Source organism: Eutrema salsugineum, unplaced genomic scaffold (genome assembly GCF_000478725.1).
Source record: "Eutrema salsugineum unplaced genomic scaffold, Eutsalg1_0 scaffold_12, whole genome shotgun sequence".
NCBI lineage: Eukaryota > Viridiplantae > Streptophyta > Magnoliopsida > Brassicales > Brassicaceae > Eutrema > Eutrema salsugineum.
The window spans coordinates 2,120,005-2,132,205 of NW_006256895.1; the positions used below are offsets into that span (position 1 = coordinate 2,120,005).

The 12,201-nt window shown below is 36.1% G+C and overlaps 2 long non-coding RNA genes across 2 annotated transcripts; one reads left to right on the forward strand and one right to left on the reverse strand.

The window, feature by feature from the left end:
- Positions 1–1,360: 1,360 nt before the first annotated feature.
- Positions 1,361–3,229, reverse strand: LOC112089236. The gene is made up of 4 exons (XR_002900891.1): positions 2,934–3,229; positions 2,293–2,392; positions 2,005–2,191; positions 1,361–1,754 (listed from the first exon to the last, which is right to left on the reverse strand). It is a non-coding gene; the product is annotated as an uncharacterized LOC112089236 (long non-coding RNA).
- A 6,896-nt stretch (positions 3,230–10,125) lies between these two features.
- On the forward strand, positions 10,126–11,760 carry LOC112089282. Its single transcript, XR_002900932.1, has 5 exons — positions 10,126–10,365; positions 10,498–10,808; positions 10,909–10,981; positions 11,122–11,300; positions 11,605–11,760. It is a non-coding gene; the product is annotated as an uncharacterized LOC112089282 (long non-coding RNA).
- Positions 11,761–12,201: the final 441 nt, after the last annotated feature.

Sequence of the window (12,201 nt, forward strand, 5' to 3'; positions counted from 1 at the left end):
CCGTTTTGTATTTTCGACAATTTTTAATTTTTTAAATATAATCGCTTATGAAATATTTGAAATAAATGTGGGTCACACCAACAAATCTTTCTCTACAAAGCAAATAAATATTTTTCCATTATATTCAATTTCAAATGTTTTTAATTGTTTCCGAGATTTTCTTCTCTCTGAAATTTAGAAAAGTAGTTTAAATGATATTAAATTTAAATATTATTTCATTGTCTCCAAGATCTTCTCCTCTCTGAGATTTAGGAAAGTGGTTTAAATATGATTTCCATTATATTCGATTTTAAATGCTTCTAATTGTCTCCGAAATCTTCTTCTCTCTGAGATTTAGGAAACTAATTAATGATATTAAATTTTGGAAAGTATTTAATTAATGAATATTTGAAAAATATAAAACATTAACTCACATATCTTTTTTTGGTCAAATAGTTAACTCACATATTTATAGTTTATAAAATTAGTCGATAACACCAGTTTTTTTTTTTTTTTTTTGTCGGCCAACATTTTATTAAGCCCACAAGGCTAAAAGCATACAAAATACATAATAATTAAGCCCAATTGCAAAAGGCTTAGCATACACACACAACTAACACGTGTACTCACACGCGTAATGATTTGAGACTTAAGGAAAAACACGTGGCGTGTACCAAACCCATCTGCAAACACGATGCTGTTAACGTCGTCACTCTCATCGCCGGCGACAACACCATCGATAATACACGACCAGTTTTTATCGCCAGCAACCTCGACCTCCACAGCAAAAACTATGTGTCTTGATGCGAACCTTTTTTGTTCTTCAATTTCCGGAGCAGAGACATGCCAAATAAACACAACAACAAATGCCAATGCACATGCCAAATAAACACAACAACAAACCCCTGTACTTTTCTGGTAACTCTGGGAGGAAGAACTGTGTAAGCCTTTTCCTAGCAGTGTAAGTTTCTCAACAAAACATAACTCTCTTTCAAAGAACTTCAGAAACCAATTGGTTTCTATATTTGAGTTAACAGCTGTTTTTTGTGTCTGTCTTACTTGCGTTTGTAGTACTCTGAAAAACATAGACAATAAAACTCTCATTGATGTGGCTAAGATTGATGTGGTGAATTCTACAAGAAAACACACAGTTTTTGTGACTCACGAAAGAGTCCCAAAATGGTCGCAAATGACTCATTTGTGACTAATTCGAGACCAAAAAAAGTAGTCGCAAATTTCTCGTCGCTAAATAATTTGGTCGCAACATCGTCGTTCTTTTGCGACGACATAATGACTTTATGATGTAGTCTTATATGAGCGACTAATTTGTGACACCCACTATCAGTAATAATTTAGAGACTAATTTGCGACCACCAGTAAATAAACAAAAGAAAAAAAAAATAAATTCCTTAAATCCGATTCGATTTTCGAAACTTACTACAAATACCAAAACCAAAAAGTCAATATGTTTCTATTACACAAAGAAAATCGAAAACATGAAACAAAATATCCAAAATGTATAATCTCAAACATGAAAGTTTTAAGATGGAGAGGTGGATGGTAAGGTTTCTGGTGGGGTGCCTGGTGCGTTGCCTGCTGCTGTGAGTGTTGATGTGGCTGCTGCGTTGGTGGCTGCGGTTTCCGGTGCTTGAGAAGACATATATGCTGTCGGAGATTGAGCTTGTTCAAGGCTAAAAACTGTTTCAAACGACTGAGGCCATCATAATCAAGAAGTTATCAATAGCAACACCAACCAACACAGCAATCTTACCCTCCTGAAATTAAAAGTCGTAACATTTCAGTACTCATAAAACCAAACAATCTAGAGAATACAAACTCTAATCATGCAATCAAAGAAGATAGTGAGTGGCCATTTATTCTCATTTACCAACATAATACGGCAACATCAAAACACTTAACTTTGCCAAACGAAAACAGAATTCATAGAAATAGGGTTAGAAAATGACCAAGGATAGGGATAGACGAGTATATAGAGGAAGAGAGTGAGAGTGTTTGGAATCAAACCTTGCCCTTCATGAAAGTGACAAGTATAGAGAGAAAGAGCCTTGTTGACTTTGCTCATGAAAAGCCTCTTCAGTATCAGAGCATTAAACTTTTGTTCGGATCTCCTTAGCAAAACCCAGTACGAAGTTATGTAGCAGCAAGGAAGCTGCTTCAGCGCAAAAGAATAATCCTTGGAAGCATGACATATCTGAAGAAGAAGCAACATACCTTAGAAGTTCGGAAAAAATAGACAAAAGGATCCTATAATTTAGCCGTTTATTAGTGGCTGTAAAGATTCTTTAGACTTACGGTTAAGGGTCATATCTGGATAAGTAATTAACACTGGCTTTTCTCGGTATCCATAGACAATGACGGATAAAACACCACACACAGTTTTAACACGATGCTCCTAAACACAAGAAACCATTAAGTTCTAACTTAAGTTACAACCACCAAATGGATCATGAAACCAACAGAAACTAAACTTTTAACCATACACTATCCCAAGAATAATCCCATTTGGAGAGAATCATTAAAGAAAAAAAGAAGAAGTTTTACAAATCCACAAGCTAAGAATTTTCTAAGAAAAAACAAGAAGCAGCTTATGAGTTTCTCATATGTGTAAAATAGGCAATCATTTTGTTCAGAGGAAAATGAGATTTCTTACAAAAACAATCGAATATTATGCCTTGTGAGGAATATCGAATCTATACATTTTTCCACAAAATCTCAATCCGAAACGGGAAAAAAATGTCTGTTCTTCCCCAAATTCATAGAAAAATTGACCCAGAAGATTCTAATTAGATTTAAGATAAACACAACAATAAAAAATCTAGCTTTATTCAGATCTGATTTCAATAAACCAGAAACAATCCAATTGCAATAATAATCAAATCAATGCTGTGACAAAATCATCAAAAACATGACAAAATCTCAATCAACCAATGTACCGGAAGATTCAGTCTCGACCTCTACTCGACTTTGCCCTAACAGCCACGAAGAGAAGAGAAGCAATCGAAAAGCAGAAAAGCAGAATCGGGAATGAAAAGTAGAGAATAGAGATGAGAAATCAGAGAAATCAGAGCGTAAAATAAAAAAGGAAACAAGAGAAATAGATTGAAGAAAAAAATGGAGACAAAAACAAAAATCCCAGAGACGAGAGAGATAGAAGAGAACGAGAGAAAGATGGAAGAGAGAAGAGAATGAATCACTTAGGTCATCTCCAACCCTACCCCATTTCTTTAAATTTTTCTCTAACCCTACTCCATTTTCACCTGTAAAATGGAGAAATGTTATTTTTTACCCCATTTTCAACTCCATTTTACAGGTGAACTTTTTTTATTTACAAAATAGTTCTTTACTTTTCATTAATTCTTAAAACTATATTATTTATAATTTAATATTTAATATTATATATATTTAATTTAGAATTAAAGATAGATAGATTTAAAATTTGAAAATAAAAAAAAATATAGAAGATTAACTGAAACTAGAAATAATATAAAATTAAAAATATATAAGAAATACATAAAATTAAAATGTACTTTGTTTTATTATTTTAAATAGTGTGTAGTATTATTTGTATATTATATTTGCTGAATTTAAAATAATATTATAATTTATAGAAGTTTTAACTGAAAAAAATAAATGGATTTATTTGTAATTTTTATAAATAAAGTGCATTATTAATAATTAACAATAAAATAAAAATGAAAAATATACTGAAAATATTCTTTTTGGAGTTGAAAATGGAGGAATACATTGGAGAGAAATCCAACTCCATTTTGGAGATAAAAATGGAGGAAAAAATTGGAGATGCTCTGAGGAAAAAGGTACTTATTTTCCAGTACTTATTATTTTCCAGTACTTATTTTCCAAAACCTGTAAGAGTCCCAAATTATCGCAGATATTAGTGGCAAATAGTTAAAAAGAGGGATAAGTTACCGCGTAACATTTCACCAAATCGTTTAAGATACGGTCGCAAAATCATCTCATATTATTTGGCTGCAAAACAGTATCAAAGTAATCACAAACTGTGACTGTTTTTGTAATATCCTAATTTCGGCCCAATTGGGGAAAACCCATCAATGCCAAGCCCACTCCAGCAACCCTAGTATAAATAGGAAATTAAATGAAAAGGAGCCTCATTTGTCTTCTAAAAACCCTAGCCACCCAAATAAAAGAGAGAAAGAGAGAAGAAGGGGAAACCGCCGCTGTCTTGTGTGACAATTTCCCAGTGATCCGTGAGGAACCACGCGATCCGTGAGGAACCACGCGACGTAAAACCTATCAAAGTGAAGCCCCAAGTGTCTTCTTTCTAGAGAGACTAAGTTCATCCGGATCGGAGATCTGTGCCGGGAGATATCGCTATTTCCGTGTTGGGTGTCCAAATCTGCTTTGTTGCTAAAGTGAGGATTAGATCTAGGTTCTTGTTCTTATTCTTTTATCTTCTTCTGGTGTGGGAAGTCTAAATCTGATAAGTCTAGGTTGTTTTCATGTGCATCTAGATAGATCCATGTATATATATATATATATATATAATTAATATGAATTAGGATTCTCATTAGAGGAAGCACCAGCATAGCTGATTGTTCACCCTGCTTTGTGGTTAGTGTTTGGTAAAAATAGCTAGATCAGGTGTCCGTCTCGGTGGAGGTGTGCCGAGGTACGAATTGATTGCTGGATTAGTGCCGTCTGTGTGACCGTGGCATTAATTCATCGTCAGGTGGTTAGACGAACCACCATGCCAGTCTTTGTGACCTGACATAGCCTGTCTGTGTGACCTGGCAATGTTGAGCCTGTCTGTGTGACCTGGTGCCTGTATTTGTGACCTGGCGATGTAGAGCCTGTCTGTGTGACCTGGCGGAGCCTGTCTGTGTGACCTGGCAAGATTGGAGACGCCTCTTTGATAGTTGTTTGTGCATTTCTAAAGTGCTTGTTTGTTGCTTGTTGGGTTTATACTTGTCATATTGGTTGGAAATGATCGAGTGGGAAGAGTGCCTGGTTTGGTTCTCACTGAGTAATTTCCCCAAATTACTCACCCTTCTCTTCTAAATCCATATTGCAGGTGAGTCTAATGAATGTGATTGTGATGATGTTTGGGAAGAACTAGACGAGTAGCTCTAGTGTGGTGTGCCTTCAGAGATGGAGGAAGTTTTATTTATTTTAAGAACTATTTCGTATTTTCTTTTAAAACAATGTTTTCTATTTTATTCGGATTCATTTTTAGTATTTCATTTTTAATTGTAAGACTTGGATTTGGGTTTGGTTTTGGAATAAGAATAAGATGTTATTCAGAATTTATTGGTTTAGGATAGCTAATACCACCGGTTTAGCCTGGTTTCCTTTGGAACCCAGGGTCAGGGTGTTACAATTGGTATCAGAGCTTAGGTTCGAGCTAGGAAAAGAGAGAGTGTTAAGTCTAGAGTAGTGGGGTTGGGAATCGGATTTCAAATATATATATATATATATACATTAAAAAAATAAAGTTTTCAAATATTTTTCCAATATTTTTGGATTAAAAATAAAATAATAATAATTTTAATTTTCAAAAAAAAAGTGAATTTTGGATTAAAAAAAATAAAAAAAAACACCACCTAGGTTAGCTTTTCTAGTTTTTGTTTGTTCTTTTATTTGCAGGAAGTTAGCCTTTACTGGACCAGACTGAATTATCTGCTTTTATGTTTTGTAATGAAGGAGCCTCATTTGTCTTCTAAAAACCCTAGCCACCCAAAGAAAAGAGAGAAAGAGAGAAGAAGGAGAAACCGCCGCTGTCTTGTGTGAAAATTTCCCCGCGATCCGTGAGGAACCACGCGACGTAAAACCTATCAAAGTGAAGCCCCAAGTGTCTTCTTTCTAGAGAGACTAAGTTCATCCGGATCGGAGATCTGTGCCGGGAGATATCGCTATTTCCGTGTTGGGTGTCCAAATCTGCTTTGTTGCTAAAGTGAGGATTAGATCTAGGTTCTTGTTCTTATTCTTTTATCTTCTTCTGGTGTGGGAAGTCTAAATCTGATAAGTCTAGGTTGTTTTCATGTGCATCTAGATAGATCCATGTATATATATATATATATATATAATTAATATGAATTAGGATTCTCATTAGAGGAAGCACCAGCATAGCTGATTGTTCACCCTGCTTTGTGGTTAGTGTTTGGTAAAAATAGCTAGATCAGGTGTCCGTCTCGGTGGAGGTGTGCCGAGGTACGAATTGATTGCTGGATTAGTGCCGTCTGTGTGACCGTGGCATTAATTCATCGTCAGGTGGTTAGACGAACCACCATGCCAGTCTTTGTGACCTGACATAGCCTGTCTGTGTGACCTGGCAATGTTGAGCCTGTCTGTGTGACCTGGTGCCTGTATTTGTGACCTGGCGATGTAGAGCCTGTCTGTGTGACCTGGCGGAGCCTGTCTGTGTGACCTGGCAAGATTGGAGACGCCTCTTTGATAGTTGTTTGTGCATTTCTAAAGTGCTTGTTTGTTGCTTGTTGGGTTTATACTTGTCATATTGGTTGGAAATGATCGAGTGGGAAGAGTGCCTGGTTTGGTTCTCACTGAGTAATTTCCCCAAATTACTCACCCTTCTCTTCTAAATCCATATTGCAGGTGAGTCTAATGAATGTGATTGTGATGATGTTTGGGAAGAACTAGACGAGTAGCTCTAGTGTGGTGTGCCTTCAGAGATGGAGGAAGTTTTATTTATTTTAAGAACTATTTCGTATTTTCTTTTAAAACAATGTTTTCTATTTTATTCGGATTCATTTTTAGTATTTCATTTTTAATTGTAAGACTTGGATTTGGGTTTGGTTTTGGAATAAGAATAAGATGTTATTCAGAATTTATTGGTTTAGGATAGCTAATACCACCGGTTTAGCCTGGTTTCCTTTGGAACCCAGGGTCAGGGTGTTACAATTGGTATCAGAGCTTAGGTTCGAGCTAGGAAAAGAGAGAGTGTTAAGTCTAGAGTAGTGGGGTTGGGAATCGGATTTCAAATATATATATATATATATACATTAAAAAAATAAAGTTTTCAAATATTTTTCCAATATTTTTGGATTAAAAATAAAATAATAATAATTTTAATTTTCAAAAAAAAAGTGAATTTTGGATTAAAAAAAATAAAAAAAAACACCACCTAGGTTAGCTTTTCTAGTTTTTGTTTGTTCTTTTATTTGCAGGAAGTTAGCCTTTACTGGACCAGACTGAATTATCTGCTTTTATGTTTTGTAATGAAGGAGCCTCATTTGTCTTCTAAAAACCCTAGCCACCCAAAGAAAAGAGAGAAAGAGAGAAGAAGGAGAAACCGCCGCTGTCTTGTGTGAAAATTTCCCCGCGATCCGTGAGGAACCACGCGACGTAAAACCTATCAAAGTGAAGCCCCAAGTGTCTTCTTTCTAGAGAGACTAAGTTCATCCGGATCGGAGATCTGTGTCGGGAGATATCGCTATTTCCGTGTCGGGTGTCCAGATCTGCTTTGTTGCTAAAGTGAGGATTAGATCTAGGTTCTTCTTCTTATTCTTTTATCTTCTTCTGGTGTGGGAAGTCTAAATCTGATAAGTCTAGGTTGTTTTCATGTGCATCTAGATAGATCCATGTATATATATATAATTAATATGAATTAGGATTTTCATTAGAGGAAGCACCAGCATAGCTGATTGTTCACCCTGCTTTGTGGTTAGTGTTTGGTAAAAATAGCTAGATCAGGTGTCCGTCTCGGTGGAGGTGTGCCGAGGTACGGATTGATTGCTGGATTAGTGCCATCTGTGTGACCGTGGCATTAATTAATCGTCAGGTGGTTAGACGAACCACCATGTCTGTCTTTGTGACCTGGCATAGCTTGTCTGTGTGACCTGGCAATGTTGAGCCTGTCTGTGTGACCCGGTGCCTGTTTCTGTGACCTGGCAATGTAGAGCCTGTCTATGTGACCTGGCGGAGCCTGTCTGTGTGACCTGACAAGATTGGAGACGCCTCTTTGATAGTTGTTTGTGCATTTCTAAAGTGCTTGTTTGTTGCTTGTTGGGTTTATACTTGTCATATTGGTTGGAAATGATCGAGTGGGAAGAGTGCCTGGTTTGGTTCTCACTGAGTAATTTCCCCAAATTACTCACCCCTCTCTTCTAAATCCATATTGCAGGTGAGTCTAATGAATGTGATTGTGATGATGTTTGGGAAGAACTAGATGAGTAGCTCTAGTGTGGTGTGCCTTCAGAGATATATTTTAAGAACTATTTCATATTTTCTTTTAAAACAATGTTTTCTATTTTATTCGGATTCATTTTTAGTATTTCATTTTTAATTGTAAAGCTTGGATTTGGGTTTGGTTTTGGAATAAGAATAAGATGTTATTCAGAATTTATTGGGTTAGGATAGCTAATACCACCAGTTTAGCCTGGTTTCTTTTGGAACCCAAGGTCGGGGTGTTACAGTTTTGTGACTCTACGCAAATCTATACCCTAAATCATAATCTTTAAGAACCTAGAAGAATATAAATATGACTTACAATAATTTTTATTCTTATTCTAACACTAAACTCTATATTTAAAGTGTAAACTAAGATATGGTAAGTAAATTTTGAAAATTTTCTATTTTTGAAAATCATTCTATAGAAAACACATATACACTTTTAACATGTCATGAGAAGGTGCAAACATAAGTTTAATATTTAGGAATTTTAAAGTTTTTTCTCTGTGATCATGATTCAATGTATATAGTAGTTCAAATCTATGTAAAAACGTACATATTAACATACCTACAATTCCATATTGATGAAGTTTTTATAAAAAGTCGCGTGGAGTTGCTAAACAGATGCAAATTTGTCATAATTTCAGATGTTGGTCGCAAATCAGTTGCAAATTAGTGAATATTTTAAGACATTTTTGTGACTTTTATAAAAAAATTTAAAATATATTTTCTCGACATATGTATAAATATTTTTCGTTGCAAATCCGTCACATATTTGGAACTACTTTTGCGACACCACTTTACAACTTAAATGAGAGTCGCTAATTCATCTTAATTTCCGATTGTTTTGCGACCATAACTATGCAGTCGATTATCAGTTTTTAATTAGTAGCTAATTAGCGACTCTTTTCTGACTACTCCGTTTCGTTTGTAATTTGCGATTATTATCCCTCTGCATTGTTAGTAGTCACTTATTTGTCGCAAATAGTCACAATATCGTCTCTCCTTTTGCGACCTAAAAAAAAGAGTCACAAAAGGTAATCACAAAAACTGTGTTTTCTTGTAGTAGAAACGCCTTGCTTGAGAAGTATATTGACGCTTTCCTTTGACTTTTGACAACGGTTCTTATAGTATTTTATACTATAACTTTTCCTAAGAATTGTTTGTATATATTTTGACTTAGTGACTTCAGTTTTTTCATCTTTTCTCTTTCTGTTATTTATAAATAATAATTTGAACATAAAAAAGTAAGCTATTAGTGTGAGAGTCGGTGAGAATTTCATCTGGCATAGGCTTAGATCTAGATCCATTTTTTTTTTTTTGATCAAAATGTTCCTTCATTTGATTAATTCATAAGCGGCCCAAGAGTGGCTCGGGTCTCAGAAAAGGCCCACAAACAGTTTTTTGCTACACGATCCGCCAAAGAATTAGTTTCACGGGGAATAAACACAAAGTCCACAAAATCAAAAGATCTTTTCATCTTTTTGATGTCTTGCAACACACCGTAGATCTCTGCTATGTTGATCTCCAAATTGATGCTCTTGATGAGATTTTCGGAGTCCGAAGCGATCCACATTCGGCGAATGCCTCTATCCAGTGCAGATTGAAGCGACCTTCGGAGTGCCAACCCTTCTGCAACCAGAGCAGAACCCACTGGTGCATGTACTTCCGATCCTGTGAGGAGGGTGTTTCCCTGTTCGTCTTAGAGAACCCAGCCTAATCCTGCGGCGAGAGATGCACTGTTCCATGCTCCATCGACAAAACATCTGATCGAGTTCGTCGGGATTGGTGGTCTCCATGCTCTCCTCGTTGATTCAGGTATTGATTGTTTTACTGGTTGTGCTTCTTGCCACTCTCTAGCTCCTTTGACGATGATGGATATTGTTTCTAGTGGAGTGAACGTTCTCTCATTAAAGACTCTTCTGTTCCGTGATGTCCAGATATTCCACAGGATCCAGGGGTAAAGAGGTCCGCGACCAACTCCCGAAGGAGGGAGGCAGATCAGATGTCGCGAGGCTCTAATCCCGGAAATGATATCCAGGATCTGGGTTGTGTCAAGTGAGCTCGAGGTGGGGATCTGGTTCCATATTTCCACAGCAAAGGGACAATGAAAGAATAGGTGTACCTCTGATTCCGAGGCTCCACAGTGAATGCAGGAAGAATCCGAGATAACCTTTTGTTTGACAAGGTTGTCTCCTAGCGGTAAGGCTCTTTTCACTAGTTTCCATAGAAACAGCTTTAATTTCTCTGAACACGCTTCTTGCAAATCTCCTTATTCCAATCAAAGTCTTCTCTTATATCTGTTGAGAGTGTGTTCATGATCGGTTGTGGCAGTGATGAATGGTATCCCGATCTTGTCGTGTAGTTTCCGGAGGGATGTGGTGTCCAGATGAATCTGTCTTCCACGTCCGTGTGGCTTAGCTTGATGCACTTTATCTCAGTTTCAAACTCGGGTAGTATCTCCCTGATCATATTTTCTTTCCATTCTTTTGTATCTTCGTTGATCAGGTCTGAGACTTTCAAATTGTAAACGTGTTCCAGGGCTGGCCCGATTGGCTTACGGAGCTGGGACGTGGATATCCAGTTTTCTTCTCATAGACTTGTTGTTTTGCCATTACCAATGGCTTTTCCCAGCCTTTTCTTCAGTAAGTCTCTTCCCACTATTATTCCTTTCCATCCGTGTGATGATGCATCTTGCAAATCTGCCTCCAAGAAATTAGAGCTCATGAAGTATTTCCCTTTTAGAATTCGGTGCAGGAGACAGTCTGGGTTCATTAGCATTCTCCAGCTCAATTTAGCTAGCATTGCGTCATTAAAGGTTTGTATCTCTCGAAATCCCAGTCCTCCTTCCTTTTTACTTCTCGCGAGCCTGTGCCAGGCGATCCAGCACATCTTTTTAGTATCTGGATCCGCGTCCCACCAGAATCTCGTTAACACAGACTGGATTCTGTTGCATAGGTTGATCGGGAGCTTGAAACAAGACATTGCATAGGTTGGCATTGACGATAGGACAGATTTGAGGAGAACCATCTTCCCCGCACTGGAAAGGAGTTTTGTTGATCTAGCAATTGCTTTCTGTCTTATTCGATCCACAATAGAGCTGAAAAGATCTTTTTTCTTCCTTCCAAAATGCTCAGGTAGGCCTAGGTATTTGCCTACTCCTCCTTCATTTTCGATTTCCAGGATCTGTTTAGCCCTTGCTCTTATAGCTTGAGAAGTTTTCCTTGAGAAAGTTATAGCTGACTTCTGACGTAATAGTTCTTACTTCGATTTGATAAAAATCAGTAATTTTACTTGATCTCCAGCCATATTCTGCATTCAACCTAATCTCAAACTTAATATCTACATCCATTGCTTAGTCATCTAATTGATTAATATAAAATGATTCTGATTTAGTTATAACTATTTTTCTACCCTACGTTTGTGTATTGTCTTTGGCAGGTTAAGATCATAATATATTGTAGATGCATCTGAGATATACATCACAACGAATAAACATTCCACTAAAACAATCAAGCTTGAGATGATTAAGGATGAAAAGGTTGATGGTGAGAAGATTAAATCCAAGAAGATGAAATTTGAGAAGACTAAAAAATGATCCACTCCTTAAAAATTTTGTTTTTTTTTTTTGTTTTTTTTAACTTATTCTCAAACGATTTGGTTGGTTTGTTGCACTACTTTCTTTTGGTTTTATTCTCAAATTTATTTGTGCTTGAAATAAGTAGCTTAATCATTTTTCTTAATAGAAAACAACAACCATGTTACACTAATACATTTGTTAATGCTCAAATATAATCGGTCCCAATATATTATCTGTATATCCAAAAATTATAAAATAATTGAAATTAACGTTAAAATATTAACAACTAAATCACACATAATAATGTATATTCTGGATTAAATAAATTCTGGTTTTACAAAATTTCAATGGAATTTAGTGGAATATTCAAAGAAATCATTTTTTTACACAATCAACGTTTCCCCAATTATAATAGTCAATTCAATCATCTAATTTTGCAAGAACAAATAAATATACTA